The 17,596-nt window shown below is 38.4% G+C and overlaps 1 pseudogene across 1 annotated transcript; it reads left to right on the forward strand.

The window, feature by feature from the left end:
* Window positions 1-5,486: 5,486 nt before the first annotated feature.
* LOC144227358 (large ribosomal subunit protein eL6 pseudogene) lies at window positions 5,487-17,370 on the forward strand (annotated as a pseudogene). Its single transcript, XR_013333916.1, has 2 exons — window positions 5,487-5,537; window positions 16,523-17,370. The product of XR_013333916.1 is annotated as a large ribosomal subunit protein eL6 pseudogene (transcript).
* Window positions 17,371-17,596: the final 226 nt, after the last annotated feature.

Here is a 17,596-nt window from a genome sequence, read left to right on the forward strand (position 1 = left end):
TTTTCATCATCAGATCTCTTATATCCTTGGTTAGGTTTATTCCTAGGTATTTTATGGTTTTTTGTGCAATTGTGAATGGGATCAGTTTCTTGATTTCTCTTTCTGTTGCTTTGTTATTGGTGTATAAAAACGCAGCCGATTTTTGTACGTTGATTTTGTGCCCTGCAACTTGGCTGAATTCTTGGATCAGTTCTAGTAGCCTTCTGGTGGAGTCTGTCGGGTTTTCTATGTAGAGTATCATGTCGTCTGCAAAAAGTGAAAGTTTGACAGAAAGGGACTTTCTTAACCTAAGGAAAGGTCATCTACAAATACATCTACAGCTACCATTGTACTTAAAGGTGAAAGAATTAATAACTATTTGCTTATTTTAAGTGTTTATTTATTTGAGAGAGAGAGAGAGAGAGGTCGAGAGAGAGAGAGCCAGAGAGGGGCAGAGACAGAGACACAAAATTCCAAGCAGGCTCCAGGCTCTGAGCTGTCAGCACAGAGCCCAACGCGGGACTCAAACTCATGAGCTGTGAGATCATGACCTGAGCCAAAGTCAGATGCTTAACCAAGGAGCCACCCAGGCGAACCTAGCTACTTTTTAAATAGAAAACAAACAAACAAACAATGATGTCTGCGGTCACCACTCCTATTCAACATTAGAATGGAAGACCTACCCAGTGCAATAAAGCAAGAGCAAGAAATATGAAGCATATATATTAGAGAGGAAAAACTAAAATTTTATCTATTTGCAGACAACTTTATTGACTGCACAGAAAACAATAAGGAAAAAAGTTCCTAGAACCTATACGTGCATTTACCAAGGTCACAGAATATAATGTCAACATACAAAATTCTACATACACATATATGCAATGAATAGTCGTAAATAAAAAATTTGTAAAGTACCATTTATAACAGCACCAGGAAAAATAAAGTATTTAGGTAAAAATATAAGAGAATATGTTCTGGAGCTTCATGTTAAAAACTACAAAATTTTAATCAAAAAGAGATAATAAAAAAGAGGATGTAAATAAATGGAGAGAGAAATTATGTTCATGAATTGGAAGATTCAGTATTGCTAAGATGTCAGTTCTGCATAAATCATTCAATAGGTTTGAAATAGGCTCAAAATCTTAGATAGGGCAACAAGTGCATTCTAAAATTCACATGGGAAGGCAAAGTAATTAGACTAGTAAAAGCTTTTTTGAAAAATAAGGCAAATTTGGATGATACCGACAATCTGATTTTAAGGCTAATTTGAAGTCTACAGTAATGAAGACTGTATGGGAATGGTGGAAAGGCCAATATATAGATTATGGAACAGAGTAGAGAGTGCAGAAATATGCCTCACGAATATGGTCAGTGATTCTTCACGAAGACACGATAACCATTCAATAAAGAAAAGATATCCTCTTCCACAAATAGTGTAAACAAATGGAATTTTTACTTAAAAATGAGGCTCCTTCTGTAAAAAGTAACTAAAATCCAGTTATTGATCTACCTGTAAATTCTGGAACTAGAAAACTTTTGAGGAAAAAATTGTAGAAATCCTGGTGACTTTGGGTTAGGCAAAGGATTCTTAGATACAATAAATCCTAAAAGAAAAGTTTCAGGAACTTCACTTTATCAAATCTGAAAGGTTTTGCCCTGTGAAACACACCATTGAAAGAATGCAAAGACAAACCACAGATTGAGAGGAAATATTTGCAAAGTACATATTTGATAAAGAACTTGTATCCAGAATATATAAAGAATTCCCCAAATTCAGTAATAATCACACAATCATTCCAATAAAATGGGCAAAAGATTTGAACAGTTGGATATATAAGCCCTTCTAATACTTCTTTATATGATATCCTGATATTTCTAACACTGCTTTAATCATAAGGGCAGCAGTTATGTCTCATTTAAGAATTTTTTAATGTTTATTTTATTTATTTTGAGAGAGAGGGAGAGAGAGACAAAGCAAATGAGCAGGGGAGGGGCAGAGGGAGAGAGGGAGAGAGAGAATCCCAAACAGACTCCACACGGTCAGTGCAGAGCCTGACGTGGGGCTCAAACTCATGAATTTTAAGACTGTGACCTGAGCCAAAATCAAGAGTCTGACGTTTAACTAACTGAACCCCCATGCGCCCTGATTTCATTTGAGAATTTATCTGCAAATAATTATTCAATGTATACAATGTGTTTTAGCCTTATGTGTAAGTTGGGAAGCAAATCAGACATGTCGTCTCTAGTGAAAAGGTCGTATCTTGGTGATAAAGGCAAAAAGCTACTCATTGCTACAGGTGGCATGATTGGGTAAGAACCCGGAATCACAGAATGAATTCTCTTCTTTCAGGCTTGGAAGAGCAAGGACGTCCTCCTGTAGGGAGTGACATCTAAACTGAACCAGCAGAAGTTAGGTAGACTCAAAGAATGGGAATTAGCATTGTAGTGACAATGGTCACAGTTGGAAAGCAGAGCTTGGGTGAAGTCTCAGAGGTCAAAAAGAGCGTTGCTTTATAAGGCATCCAACATGTGGGCGGAGCATGAAGTGCACATGTGTTGGGAGGTCATGGTCAAAAATGAGACTGGGTTGCTAAATAGGAAGCTAACACAGGAGAGTTTCGTAAGGGAAAAAAATGTCTTAAAGTTTAGACTTTTAGGGCGCCTGGGTGGCTCAGTCAGTTAAGTGTCCAACTCTTGGTGTCGGCTCAGGTCACGATCCCAGGTTCTTGAGTTCAAGTTCCATGTTTGGCCCTCTGCTGTCAGCTCAGAGCCCGCTTCAGATTCTCTGTCCCCTTCTCTCCCTGCCCTTCCCCCACTCGTGCTCCCTCCCTCTCTCTCAAAACATAAATAAATATTTAAAAAAAAAAAAAGAGTTTAAACTTTTTCTTAGGACAATGAGGAGCCAAAGCCTGGAAGTGGCCACAGTGTTGGAAGGTGGTGAACATAAGACAGCTGTTATTGAGATCCACGTGGGATATAATCATGTAATAGTAAAGCATGAGAACGATGATGGAGACAACTGAACAGATATTAGACCCGAGGAGAACTTGCCTACACACGGCAAATTAATAGCATGGTAGGTATTTAATTTCTTTTGGGAAGATGTGATGTAGATAAATCTGAAATGGGCCATGGAGATCATTTGGCTTGTGCCTTCAGAAATTATAGACATCTGGGATCGTCTAAAGCATAATCTGCAGGGAGCATCACAGGATGAACTTGAGGGCGGAGCTCACCCATCACCAGACATTCATCCTGCCAACCCATTTGTCTCAGAATCAAGTTCAAAGTGAGATCTGTTTAAAGAGATTCTCAGGCTGCAATTCTAGTACTGCATCTCCATGCCTGACTCTGTAAGCACATGTATCCACACAGTAGCATCTAATCTCATCTTCTAAATTCCTGTTTATTTTGTGGTGAGCACCTGGGTTCATAAGGAACAAGTTTCCTTGCTCACAGAAGGTCCACAGGATATTTCCCCAGCCCCCAAATGTATCTATACCCCACTACCAGCAGCCCTGACCTCATTTATAACTTAAATCTGCCAATGGAGAATCTTCTATGGAGAATTCTATGAAGAATTTGCTCCTCAAATTTAATCACTTTTACATAAATTTGTTCAGCTTGTTGAAACTACACTAGTCATTGGTAATGATGAAACAAAGTGCTGAAAGGGGAATAGATAAGTTCAAGTACAGAAATATGTTGGCTTCTTCTGTTTTCTTTGTCTCCCTTTCCTGAGTACATACCCAAAAAGAAATCATCTACTTTGGAGCTCTGAGGACATACTATTTCCTTTTTATCTTATTCATTTATATTTTCTATTTTTGCAAAATATTTGGTGTTAGCCTTCCTTGAAATATCTGCACTGAAGTTTTACTCAAGTAGGAAATCCTGGAAGATATTGATTTAAGAACACTATTGTAATATACTAAAGAAGTAAGTCCTGATGTTTGATTATCTGTAGTTTTCTGCTGTGCCCTCCCTCTAAAACTCTCCTTATGCAAATTCCCTTAATCATAACATTAAATTACTAATCAACAAAATGGAAAAGAATAGTCCTTAAAATTTCATTGTGATGGGTTATCAAAACTGAGAGGGTGAAATGCCCTCTAATTCCTCCCTTTAAAATATTCGGAAAATGACTCTAACTTTTTCTTTAGGAAAAATCGATTATCCCAAAGCGCAGAAAGCAGGCTTGTCATACCCAAGTTTTATTTGTCTAAGACAAGAAGTTTCTTGGGAATGTGACGTAAGGATAAACTGTGTATTCTTCCAGCATAAGACTGCTCCAGGCCTCCTTTGCAAACAGTCCATGTTTTGTAATCAGTGATGATCATCAGGGCTACTGTCAGGAGGTTCTATAGCCTCTATTTCTCAGAGAGATTGGCTTCCCATGGCTAGGTATGTGTTAATGGTATACAGGAAGAACATAATACAAAGCATCATGATAACCACTGAGAATGTAGCCAGAATTACAATGGACATCATCTTTTCCTGGGTCCCTAATAGCACACATTCATAGGGTCCATAACACATGTGGGTACTGCACCGAATGGAGTTTTTAATCAGTGGTAGGTGATAGTGGATAAGAATGGCCAAGAAGACCACCTGTATAGACAACTGTATGAGAAAGTAGACGAGATACATTGCCAACAGGGGCTTTTCCCGGGAGAGGTCAAAAATCTCCTCCTCATTGATCTTTACATGCTCTGTCTTGCTGTCACTGTCAGCGAGCTTCTTTTCTAAAGAGTCCTTCTTCGATATCTTGGTCAGTTTATGCACACTCTGAGAGACAAAAAACTCCATCACGAAAAAGATGAAGGAAAAGGCAAAGCCAACCATGTACCAAACTCCAAGCACAGGCCTGGCGAAGTGATTCTCATAGCATTCTGCTAGACAGACTTTGGAGATGTTCCCATGGCACTGGAAGTCTTTGACCAGACAAAGCCAGGTGATTTGCACTACATACACAAGTGAACCATAAAGGAAAGTAATGCTGAACCACAGTGCTCGCCCTATGTAGAACTTTGTTGGGTCTTTACTCATCTTCAATATGACAGGGGCTGCACCCCCCAATTTAGTAGGCTGAGCCATCTTGGAATCTAGGAAGACAAAGGCAAAGTAGCGTCAGGGGGAAAGAATGACTGTATTTTAGCCCCTTTGTACCAGCTCTGCTATTCTTTTATTAAGTGCTCTCTGTGAGGGAACTCGATGATCTTAGGTGAGAGAACAACTCCCAAAAGAGTTTAGGAGAGTGTTCACAATAATCATGGCCACTTAATAATATTTCCTATTCTCTCATTCACTAACCCCCTTCTAATTTTTCCTTACCAGTCTCTCTTCCCAACCCCATTTCATTTCCCAACCTCTTCCCACAGGTTATTAAATTCTCCACACTGCTATCCTGTTTGCTCTTAGCACAAGCTCTGGGCCATTTACTTTTTTTTTTTTTAATAACCTGTGTACCAGCCTGTGTCAATCAATCCACTCTGATCAACAGTCCAGTTCCAACTGTCATAGAACTCCCACAGGTATCTGAACGTAAGTGCTGAAAGGTAAGTCTTCCTCACTTCTCCCTCTGATGTACCCATCTGATAGATTAACTGAACTGACTAGAGTCAGTTGAGGCCAACTTTCCCATTTGTAGTTTCAAAATCTGCTTCTGATTAACCGGTCGAGATGCACGGATTGCCTTTCACTGAGGGAGCAGTGTAAATGTCTTATTTGCATTATATTCTGTGGCTCATCCTTTTGAGCATACTTTGAGAATCAAACACAATTCTGACGTAGAAAAATGAATGAGGTAGTTCTTGCCTTTAATTACTGATCTGATTCACATTTCCTTGGTGATTGGGGAGAGTAAGCATATATATATTTCAATAACAAAATAAAAATAAAAAAGAATTACAGATCTGATGGGGAAGAGAGCTTTTCCTCCAATAAGTTTATTGTGACCTCTGTGGTTTCTGTAATTCCCTATCCTTCCTATGAGCTAGAAAGATGTTTTCAGAACAAATTATTATTATAATAGTCTAACCGTCAATGCTTGCTTCCCTACCAAGATGGCTGAGACTTTTGGGGGCCTGCATCATAGTTTAACTTCTTTGCCTGTTCCCTCTTGTTTTTCCATACCCCTGCCCCTCTGCTTTCCTTCAGAGATATTAATCCTTAATAAATGTTTTACACCCTCAACTCTGTCTCAATATCTGCTTCTAGAAATGTCATCCAGCAATACTCTTCTTCAGATCTTGGGGAGCCTAAGAGACAAGCCAGACAGAGAACAGGGCTCCTTCTTCATCCCTGGAGTCACAGTTAGTGGAAAGTGAAGCATTCTGTAGAAAACACCACGCTTAATCCTTGCTCTGGGACTCTGAAAAAACTCACACAGAGGCTTGCCTCAGTTTTCTCTATGGGGATTTGCTACAGAGCCTGAAGTCAAACTTGCTGGATGGGTGGTTCAGTTGCTGCCCACTTTAGGAGAACGGAACGTGTTGAAAATAAAATTGGAGGAGGGGTGGGATACATTCAGACTGAAATATTCCCAGCATCCCCTCCTAAGTTTTTAGGTTACTTAAAACGATTTATGTAGTTTCTTGAGTAGATTTTCAGTACACTTTGAAGTGTAAGACATACACAAGAAAGTGCACAAGTCACCTTGTTCGGTTCTATGAATTTTGCAGAATGGACACACTCAAGTAATTGTCATCTAGATCAAGAAAGGAACATACCAACATCCCTCAAGCCTCATTTGTACATTCCTTTAGTTACCGTTCTCCACTGTGTAAACAATATCTGAACATCTAACAATATAATTTGTCTGCTCTGGAAATGCACATCAATGAATCATAAAATATATAATCTTTTGTGCCTGGATTTTTTTGTTTGTTTTATATATTGTTTGTGAGATCCATTTCTAATATTGTTGAGTGCAGTTGTGGCTCTTTCCTTCTCTTTGCTATAGAGTGTTCCACTGTGTGACTATACCGTATTTTATTTACTCATTTTATTTTTCTGTTCAATTTTAGGTTTTTTATTTTAATTTCTTAAAATTTATTCATTTTAATGCTGGTGATTTTAAAGTTGGGTTTTTTACAAATGCTGCCTTCATAACTATTTGGCACATGTATTATGATATGTTACTTACACCTCCATGGAATGAGAGATTTCCTCTGCATATTCACCAACACTTTGCATTGTCAAGTGGTTTTCATTTTAGTTTAGTTTTTTTAATATAATTTTTAAATTTAATTTGAGAGAGAAAGCATGGGCAGAGGGACAGAGAGAGAGAGAAAAAGAATCCGAAGCAGGCTCCTCACTGTCAGTGCAGAGCCCAATGCAGGGCTCAAACTCACGATCCTGAGATCATGACCCCATCCGAAGTCGGACGCTTAACTGACCGAGCCACTCAGGCGCTCCAGGTGTTTTTCATTTTAGCTATTCTGGTACGTAGTTGTATTGCATATAGATTTAATTTGCATTTCCCCGATGGTTAATGAAATTGAGCAATTTTCAAATACTCATTGGCTATTGAATATTGTCTTTTGTGAAATACTCGGTCCAGTCTTTTGCCCATTTTTCTTTAATATAAAGTTATACATCTTTTTCTTATTGAACTGTAGGAGTCCTTTGTTCTGGATATGACTCCTTGATAGATATGTGAATTGCAAATATCTTCTCCCATTCTGAGTGATGCCTTTCCATCCTCTTAATAGCATCACTTAATTAACAGAAGTTTTTCATATTAATATTGTTGAAACCTATGTTTATTTCCTTTCAAGTTAGTGATCTGTGTGTCCTATTTAGGAAACAGCTTACTCCAATATCATGAAAATGTTCTGTTTCCTACTAAAAACTTTATTGTTTTACCTTTTTAAAAATATCTTGGGGGCACCTGGGTAGCTCAGTCAGTTAAGCATCCAACTTTGGCTCAGGTCATGATCTTACTGTTTGTGAGTTTGAGCCCCACACTGGGCTCTGTGCTGATGGCTCAGAGCCAAGAGCCTACTTCGGATTCTGTGTTTCCCTCTCTCTGCCTCTCCCCAGCTCACGCTTTGTCTCTCTCTCTCTCTCAAAAATAAATAAACATTAAAAAAAAATTTTTAAATGTCTTGTACTAAGGTATAATACAGTAAAATTCTCCCCTTTTGAGGGTATACTTCTGCAAGTGTTTACAAAAGCATATAGTTGTGTAAACACCCCCAAAATCAAGAGGCAGAACTATTTCACTATACTCACTGAGCCACCCAGGTGCCCCTATGGGTTTTTTTAAATTAATGAAATATCTTTTAACGTCTCTTTGAATATCTTACTTTTAGTTATTTTATAGATCATCTAATATTTCTTTTTTTTTATAATTTTTTTTAATGTTTTATTTATTTCTAGGAGAGAGAGAGAGACAGCGTGAGCAGGGGAGGGTCAGAGAGAGAGGGAGTCACAGACTGAAACAGGCTCCAGGCTCTGAGCTGGCAGTCAGCACAGAGCCCGACGCGGGGCTCGAACCCACGAACCGCGAGATCATGACCCAAGCGAAAGTCGGACGCTTAACCGACTAAGCCACCCAGGCGCCCCGATCATCTACGTTTTCTAAAAATGTTTCCTTGGGTATAAGATGTTTCATTTGCTGTGTTTATTGTCTCTCTCTCGTAATGTTTATTTTCTTCAAACATTTTGTGCCTTTTGGCCCTGCAATAATTTTCATGTTAAAGTCTTTCGGACTCCCTAGAATTTCTATTTGTGAATCTGACCTTAAGACATGAATGTGATTACTCTGCCAATTGCCCTTGGATTTCTTCCCGTGCTAAATTTGAAGCATTCTTGGAACTACCATTCAAATGTCTCGGTGGTATTATATGTGATATTAAAAATGCATCTGGAGGGTTGACATACTTATTTCATATCATTCTGTATGTTCTCTTGCTCCAAGAATTGTATATGAATCTAGGTCGATTGATGTTCCACTTACTGAATTTAAGCACCGTTACAGATTTTTAGAAAATACTTGCCTTGTCATTCTGAAAGTCTTGATGCAAAAGGGAAAATTCTACAGTTCACCATTTTCGATGGAGGTCAGCAACATTTTTCTGCTCTATTGGAATCATACAGAAGTTCCCAATGAAAAACGAGGAGATAATCCCTACATTTTGGCATGACAGTTTTACATCCTACTTTTCCCATTGTTGATCATTGCTTAATGCTGAGAATTTGTGTCGATAACAATAACAATCAGTAAGCTATTGTTTCTTTGTGTTCTCATCTCAAACCCTTTCTCTTCCCTTTATCCTACCATGTATTTTAAAGTTGTCTCTGGGGAAGGGGAAAAAATAATTACAGGCAGAGAGGGGAGGGAGGCAAACCATAAGAGAATCTTAAATATAGAGAACAAACTGAAGGTTAATTTTTCAAGGAACCTCCATCCTGTTTTCCACAGTGGCCGCACCAGCTTGCATTCCCACCAACAGTGCACAAAGGTTCCCTTTTCTCTGCATCCTCACCAGCACTTCTTGTTTCATGTGTTTTTTATTTTAGCCATTCTGACAGGTGTGCGGTGATATCCCACTGCAGTTCTGATTTATATTTCCCTGATGATCAGTGATGTTGAGTGTCTTGTCATGTGTGTTTGCCATTTGCATGTCTGATTTTCTGTGTGCTGATTTCATATTTGCAACATTGCAAATTTATTAGCTAAAATAGGTGGGTGTTATTTTGGGGGCATTCATTAAGATTTTCTACATATAAAATCATCATGTTATCTGAAAATAAAGATAGTTTCACTCCTTTGTCTCTGAATTAGATGCCTTTATTTTTTATTGAGTAGCTAGATTTACTTAATTGCTCTAGCTAGAAATTCTAGTAAAATGCTGAATAGAAGTGGTGAAAGCAGACATCCTTGGCTTGTGCCTGATCTTAGGAGGAAATCTTTCATTCTTTCACCACTGAGTATGATGTTAGCTGTGGGATTTTTATTCATACACTCTGTCAGGTGAGGATATTGTCTTCTATTTATATTTGATTGACTGTTTTTATCATGAAAGGGTGGCAAATTTTGTCAAATTCTTTTTCTGCACCTATTAACATAGTCATAAATAGAACCTGTTAATGTAATACATCCCATACAATGTGCTGTATTACATTGATTTACTTTCTTATTTTGAACCACAATTACACTCCTAGAATAAACACCACTTGGTCATAATGTATAAGACTTTTAATATGCTATTAGATCCAATCTGCTAGTATTTTACAAAGGACTTTTGCATCAATACTCATAAGAGATGTTTGCCTACAGATGGTATTAATTCTTTAAACCTTTGGTAGAATTCACCAATGAAGCCTTCTGGTCTTGGCCTTTTGTATGTTGACAAGTTTTAATCATTGATTAAATCTCTTTACTTGTTATAAATGTATTCAAATTTCCTGTTTGTTTTTTAGTCCGTTTTTTTTGTTTGTTTGTTTGTTTGGTATGTTTCCAGAACTTGTCTATTTCATCCAGGTTATATCATTTGCTAGAGTACAGATGTTCATGGCACTCGATTTTAATTATTTTTATTCCTATCAGGTCATTAATATTCCTGCTTCTATTTCTTCTTTTAGTGTTTATTTATTTGTTTTAAGAAAGAGAGAGCGAGCGCAGGGGCAGAGAGAGAGGGAGAGAGAATCCCAAGCAGGTGGCACACAGTCAGTGCGGACCCCAACATAAGGCTTGATATCACCAACTGTGAGGTCATGACTGGAGCCGAAATCAAGAGTAGGACACACTTAGGCAACTGAGCCACCCAGGCAACCCCCTACTCCAAGAGAATTTTTTTTTAAATCTACTCNTTTATTAAGTCCAGCTAAACATTTAATTTTGTTGATATTCTCAAAGAACCAAATTTTTGTTTCGTTAATTTTTATCTGTTATTTTTCTTTGTAAAAACCATTTCATTGAGGTATAACTGACATACAAAAAGTTGTGCATATTTAGTGCATACAACTCGATGAGTTTGGAGAGAAGTCCATATGCATAAAAGCACTACAATCTATGCTATAAATCTATCCATTCCCTCCAAAAGTCTTTCTTCAGCCTCTTTATTTCTTGTGATAAGAACACTTAACACCTGCCTTCAGAAAATTTGTAAGTATATAACACAATATTATTTGCTAAAGGATTTTCTTTATTTAAGGCTGAATAATATTCACTGTATGAATATAGTACTTTTGCTTTACCCATTCATTTGTCAATGGATATTTAGATTGCTTCATTTCTTTTGGGTATACTTCCAGAAGTGAGATTAATGGATTATATGGTAATTTTATTTTTAGTTTTTTTTAAAAGCTTATTTATTAATTTTGAGAGGGGGCAGATACAGAGAGAAGGAGTGGGAGAGAATGCCAAGCAGGCTCTGCCCTGACCTGGGGCTTGATCTCGCGAACCATGAGATCATGACCTGAGCTGAAACCAAGAGTCGGACCCTAACCAAGCTAACAATGCTGTCCATGGTGGCTACACCAATTTATATTCCCACCAACAGTGTACCAATGTTCCCTCTCCTCCATATCAGCACTTTTTATCTTTTGTTTTTTGATTATAGCCACTCTACAGATGTGAATTGATCATTATGGTTTTCATTAGCATTTTTCTGATGATAGGTGATATTGAGAACCTTTTCATATACCTCTCAGCCACTGTATGTTTTTTTTTTTAATGTTTATTCAATTCCTTTGCTTATATTAAATCTCTTGAGTTACAAGAGCTCTCTATATATTCTGAGTATAACTTTTTATCATATATATGCCTTGTAAATATTTTCTCCCATTCTGTAGGTTGCCTTTTCATTTTGTGCAGAAGCCTTTTAGTTCAATGTAATCCTACTTGTCCATTTTTTATTTTGTTGTCTGTGGTTTTGATCATATTGCCAAGGCCAAAGTCAAGATTCTTTTCTCTGCTTTCTTCCAGGAATTTTTTTTTTAATGTTTATTTACTTTTGAGAGAGAGAGAGAGAGAGAGAGAGAGAGTGTGTGTGGGGGGGGGAGGGGCAGAGAGAAAGGGAGATGCAGAATCCGAGGTAGACTCTGGGCTCTGAGCTCTCAGCATAGAGCCCAATGCAGGGCTTGAACCCACAGACCAAGAAATCATGACCTAAGCCGAAGTCGGACGCTCAAATGACTGAGCCACCCAGGCGCCCCTCTTCTAGGAATTTTTATGGTTTAGGTCTTATGTTTAAATTTTTAACCATTTTGAGTTAATTTTTGAGAGTAGTGTAAAATAGGCTTCAATCTCATTCTTTTGCACTATGAATGTCTAGTTTTCCTAACACCGTTAGTTTAGGAGGCTATTCTTTTTCCATGTGTATTCTTGGCATCCTTCTCAAAGGTCAGTTGACAGCAAATGTGTTGATTCATTTCTGTGCCCTTTATTTTGTTCTCTTGCTCCGTGTGCCTATTTTTCAGTATCATACTGCTTTGATTACTGTAGCTTTGTAACATATTTTGAAATCAGGGAGAATGATGTTCTCAGCTTTGTCCTTCTTTCTCAAGATTGATTGGTTTGGCTATTTGGAGTCTTTTTTGGTTCTAAAGGAATTTTAGGATTTTGTTGTCATTTCTGTAAAAATTTCATTGGATTTTTGATAGGCATTATATTGAATCTATAGATGACTTTGGGTACTAGGGACATTTTAACAATGCTAATCTTCCAATTCGTGAACACAGGATGTCTTTCCATTTATTTGTGACTATTTAAATTGTTTTCATCAAAGTTTTATAGTTTTTGGTGTATATGTCTTTCACCACCACTGTTAAGTTTATTCCTAAGCATTTTAGTCTATTTGATGTTAATGGGAATTGAATTGTTTTTTCAAATTTCTTTCCAGATAGTTCATTGTTAGTGAATAAAAAAGTCTACTGATTTTTGTATGTTGATTTTGTACCCTACAACTTTCCTGAATTTGTTTAGTCATTCTAACAAGTTTTTTTGTGTGTGAAGTCTTTAAGATTTTCTATATATAATATCATGTCTTCTACAAATAGGTAGTTTTACTTCCTTTATGATTTCTATGTGTTTTATTTATTTATGTATTTATTTTTTGCCTACTTGCTCTGACTAGGACTACAGTACTTTGTTGAACAGAAGTGGTGAAAATGAGGGGCACCTTGGTGACTCAGTCGGTTAAGTGTCCAACTTCAGCTCAGGTCATGATCTCACCGCTCATTCGAGCCCCGCTTTGGACTCTGTGCTGACAGCTCAGAGGCTGGAGCCTGAAGCCTGTTTCAAATTCTGTGTCTCCCCCTCTCTCTGCCCCTCCTCCACTCATGTTCTGTCTCTCTCTCTCAAAAGTAAATAAACATTAAAAACATTTTTTAAATAAAAAAAGTGATGAGCATGAGTGTCCTTGCTTATTCCGGATCTTAACAGTTTTTAGTTTTTCATCATGGACTATGGTGCTAAATATGGGCTTTTTATGTATGGCCTTTATTGTTTTAGGTAAGTTATTTCTGTATCTAATTTGTTACGATTTTTTATCACAAAAGGGTGTTAAATTTTGTCAACTGCTTTCTTGGCATCTGTCAAGATGATTATGTGATATTTATCCTTTATTTCTGTGGTGTAAGGCATTAATTGAGCTCCATATGTTGAACCATCCTTATATCCTAGGGATAAGTTTGTTGTTGTTTTTTTTTTTACAAATAGTTTATTGTCAAATTAGTTTCCACATAACACCCAGTGTTCTCCTAGGGATAAGTTCTACTTGGTCATAGTGTAGGATCCTTTCAATGCGATGCTGAATTTGTTTTGCCAGTATTTTACTGAGGATTTTTATGTATGTTCATTATGGATATTGGCCTGTGGTTTTCCCCTGTTGTAGTGTTTTTATCTGGTTTTGGTATTAAGGTGATGCTGTTCTTATACAATGAGTTGGGAGGGGCGCCTGGGTGGCTCAGTCGGTTGAGCATCCAACTTAGGCTCAGATAATGATCTTGTGGTTTGTAAGTTCAAGCCCCACGTTGGGCTGCTGCTGTCAGCACAAAGCTGGCTCTAGATCGTCTGTCTCCCTCTCTGTCTCTGCATCTCCTCCACTCATTCTCTCTCTCTCAAAAATAAACATTAAAAAAATTAAAAAATAGGGGCACCTGGGTGGCTCAGTCGCTTAAGCGACCGACTTTGGCTCAGGTCATGATCTCACTGTTCGTGGGTTCAAGCCCCGTGTCGGGCTCTGTGCTGACAGCCAGCTCAGAATCTGGAGCCTGTTTCAGATTCTGTGTCTCCCTCTCTCGCTGACCCTCCCCTGCTCATACTGTCTCTCTCTCTCTCTCAGAATAAATAAAACATTAACTTTTTTTAAAAAATTAAAAAATAAAATGAGTTAGGAAGTTTGAATAGTTTATGACATATTTGTATTAGTTCTTTAAATATTTGGTAAAATTCACCCATGAAGTTTTTGCTTTTTGCCCTCAGCTTTTGTTGTTTTTGTTCTGAGGTTTTTGATTACTGATTCAATCTTTATATTTGTTACTGGTCTTTCAAGTTGTCTATTTCTTCTTAATTCAGTCTTAGTAGGTTGTACATTCCTGACTTTGTTCTTCAATATTGTGTTGACCATTCTGGATCTTTTGTTCTTTCAGATAAACTGTAGAATCAGTTTGTCAATATCCACAAAGTAAGTTGCTGGAATGTACTTGGGATTGCATTGAATCTGCAGGTCAATTTTAAGAACACATATCTTATTTAGATATTTTAAATTTTTTGTTCTGTGTTTTTCTTTTTTCAGGTTTAGAAGTTCTTATTGACATATTTTCAAGCTCAATTACTCTTTCCTTGGCCATATCTAGCACCGATGAACCCATCAGAGGCATTTTTCATTTCTATTACAGTGTTTTTGATTTTTAATAGTTCCTCTGGAGTCTTTCTTGGAATTTCTATCTTGTGTCTTACATTACACATCTATTCTTGCATGTTGTCTATTTTTTTTTTCATTATAGTCCTGGCATATTTTTCCTAGTTATATTTATCTATTTTTAAATGTTTATTTATTTTTGAGAGAGACAGAGTGCACGTGGGGGAGGGGCAGAGAGAGAGAGAGGGAGACACAGAATCCAAAGCAGGCTCTGGGTTCCAGGCTTTGAGCTGTCAGCCCAGAGCCTGACAGCGGAGCTCAAACTCATGAGCTGCGAGATCATGACCTGAACCGAAGTCAGAGGCTTAACCCACTGAGCCACCCAGCCCTCCCTTCCCCCCCAGTTATATTCAGTTCTCCGTGAAATGACTCTAAAATTTCTGTTATAGCTGAATCTGGCTTGATTGCCTGCTTTGTCTCTCAGACTGTACTCATTGCTTTTTAACATGACTTATAATTTTTGTTGTTGGTGTTTAGACCCTGACATGATCTATCACATAAGAGGAACTTTGGTGTATAGTTTTAAGTTTACCTGGCAAGGAGTTATACTGTGTTTCCTGTTTGCTGTAGTGTGGTGTTGGAGGCTCAGATTTTTCCTACTGTCCCTATTATTGTCTTCCCTGTTGCCTTTGGGTTTTCTAAGGGACCCCTAAACTGGAGTCTGACACTTATAGTTGTTTTAGGAGTAAACTCCACCTATTGTACAGCAGCCCTACTGATGTAGTGGTGAGGTGTGGAGAGAATGGGAAGCATTCTATAGCCCTATGACTAGGTCTTAGTCTTTTAGTGAGCTTGAATTGGTATTTCCCTGCCTCAGCAACAAAGGAAAAGGAGCTGGAGTTGTGTGTTTCTCTTTCCCTAGTTCACTTGGGCTCTAACAAAATTCTAGCAGATTAGGCTTGAGTAAAATACTTTCCCTGGAGGAGCAAGCTTTGTTAAGGAAAACAGGGAGTTCAGTACGTATTTCAAAATGGTTACTTTACCCCTCGCCCTGCTTTGAGCACAAGATGATTTTTCTTTGATCTTTAAAGTAAGATTCTGACAGGGCTCTTTAGGTTTAAATTCAAGAAAACTCCTTTAAAATGGATTATTCTTAACTCTCAAGCTAGTCTATACTGACCTTTGAGCATTTCATCAATTTCAGTTTAAAGTGTTTCTACTAGGGGCGCCTGGATGGCTCAGTCAGTTAAGCGTCCGACTTCTGCTCAGGTCATGATCTCACGGTTCGTGGGTTCGAGCCCCGCGTTGGGCTCTGTGCTGACAGCCTAGAGCCTGGAGCCTGGTGCCGATTCTGTGTCTCCCTCTCTCTCTGACCCTCCTCTGCTCACGCTGTCTCTCTCTCTCTCTCAGAAATAAATAAAAACATTAAAAAATATAAAGTGTTTTTACTAATATTGGCTTCCACTGCTGGCTTTTGATTCTGGACTTCTGATCCTGGAAAGCAATGATTCTCTGTATCTGCCCAAGATTCTCAAATTTTGGGCATAGTAGTTTGTCCTGTGACTTTAATTCTCGGATGACTTAAGAAGAATTGTTGATTTTCAGCTTTTTTCTTATTGTAAGTTCAAGAGTGACATCTTCTAAGCTTTTTACATACCAGACCATAAACTGGAAAATTCTCTACGCAATGCATTTTGTAAAAATAGCTCTTTCCCATCTTTCCCAAGATGATGGGTGAAAAAGCTGAGAAGCCAGATGCTAAAGAGAAGAAGCCTGAAGCCAAGAAAGCTGAACTGGTCAAGGTCAAGAAGGCTAACGTCAAGGCTAAAACGCCAAAGAAGGGGAAACCTCACTGCAGCAAAACCCTGTCCTGGTCAGAGGAATTGGCAGATATTCCCAACTGACTGTGTGTTCCAAAAAGGCCATGTACAAGAGGAAGTACTCAGCAGCTAAATCCGGGATGAAAAGAAGAAGGAGAAGGTCCTTGATACTGTCCCAAAACCAGTTGGTGGTGTCAAGAATGGTGGTACCCGAATGGTTCCACTTCACAAAATGCCCAGATAAAGATGTGCCTCAGAAGCTATTGAGCCCTGGCAAACCACCTTTCAGTCAGCATGTGAGGAAACTGTGAGCTAACATCACCCTGGGGCCATTTTGATCATCCTCACTGGGCGCCACAGGGGCAAGAGGGTGGCTTTCCTGAGAAGTGGATTGATTCTTGTGACCCAACCTCTGGTCCTCAACTGAGTTCCTCTGTGTGGAGCACACCAGACATTTGTCATTGCTACCTCCACGAAAATTGGTATCAGCAGTGTGAAAATCCCCAAACACCTCACTGATGCTTACTGCAAGAAGAAGCTGTGTAAACCTAGACACCGGGAAGGTGAGATCTTCGACACAGAGAAAGTGAAATATGAGATTACAGAACAGTGCAAGGTTGATCAGAAAGCTGTGGACTCGCAAATTCTGCCCCAAATCAAAGCTGTTCCTCAGCTGCTCTGTGTTTTCTCTCACGAATGGAGTTTACCCTCACAAACTGGTGTTCTGAATTTCTTACAAAGAACTTAATTAAATAAATGAGCCATTAAAAACTAATCATGTAAAATAAATAAATACAGGGGTTCTTGGGTAGCTTGGTTGGTTAAGTGTCCAACTTTGACTCAGGTCATGATCTCTGGGTTTGTGAGTTCATGCCCTGCATCGGGCTCTGTGCTGATGGCTCAGAACCTGGAGCCTGCTTCAGATTCTGTATTTACCTGTCTCTCTGCCCCTCCCCTTCTCATGCTTTGTGTGTCTCTCTT

Source organism: Crocuta crocuta, unplaced genomic scaffold (assembly GCF_008692635.1).
Source record: "Crocuta crocuta isolate KB4526 unplaced genomic scaffold, BGI_CrCroc_1.0 scaffold72, whole genome shotgun sequence".
Lineage (NCBI taxonomy): Eukaryota > Metazoa > Chordata > Mammalia > Carnivora > Hyaenidae > Crocuta > Crocuta crocuta.